General features: G+C 49.2%; 1 non-coding gene across 1 annotated transcript; it reads left to right on the forward strand.

The window, feature by feature from the left end:
- TRNAE-CUC (transfer RNA glutamic acid (anticodon CUC)) lies at positions 1-73 on the forward strand. Its single transcript has one exon. It is a non-coding gene; the product is annotated as a tRNA-Glu (tRNA).
- Positions 74-313: the final 240 nt, after the last annotated feature.

Raw genomic sequence — 313 nt, forward strand, 5'->3', positions numbered from 1 at the left:
TCCGTCGTAGTCTAGGTGGTTAGGATACTCGGCTCTCACCCGAGAGACCCGGGTTCAAGTCCCGGCGACGGAATTCCTTTTTGCTTCTAAACTTTCCCTAGATTGTTGCCATTTTTTCTTTTTTGAGATTGCTTTGTAGTTTTAGGTAAATCTGAGCAAGCTGATGGCCAGTTTGTGTTGGTAGCCTTGAACCTGACGGTTGATGATTCCAAGATTTTTAACTCGGGGCCGTGGGTCAGCTTGTGCTGCCGATCCACAGGGAGGCATTTGATCATCTAACCAGCGTAAACTCGGGGCCGTGGGTCAGCTTGAG

This window comes from Triticum aestivum, chromosome 7B (assembly GCF_018294505.1).
Source record: "Triticum aestivum cultivar Chinese Spring chromosome 7B, IWGSC CS RefSeq v2.1, whole genome shotgun sequence".
NCBI classification, from domain to species: Eukaryota; Viridiplantae; Streptophyta; class Magnoliopsida; order Poales; family Poaceae; genus Triticum; species Triticum aestivum.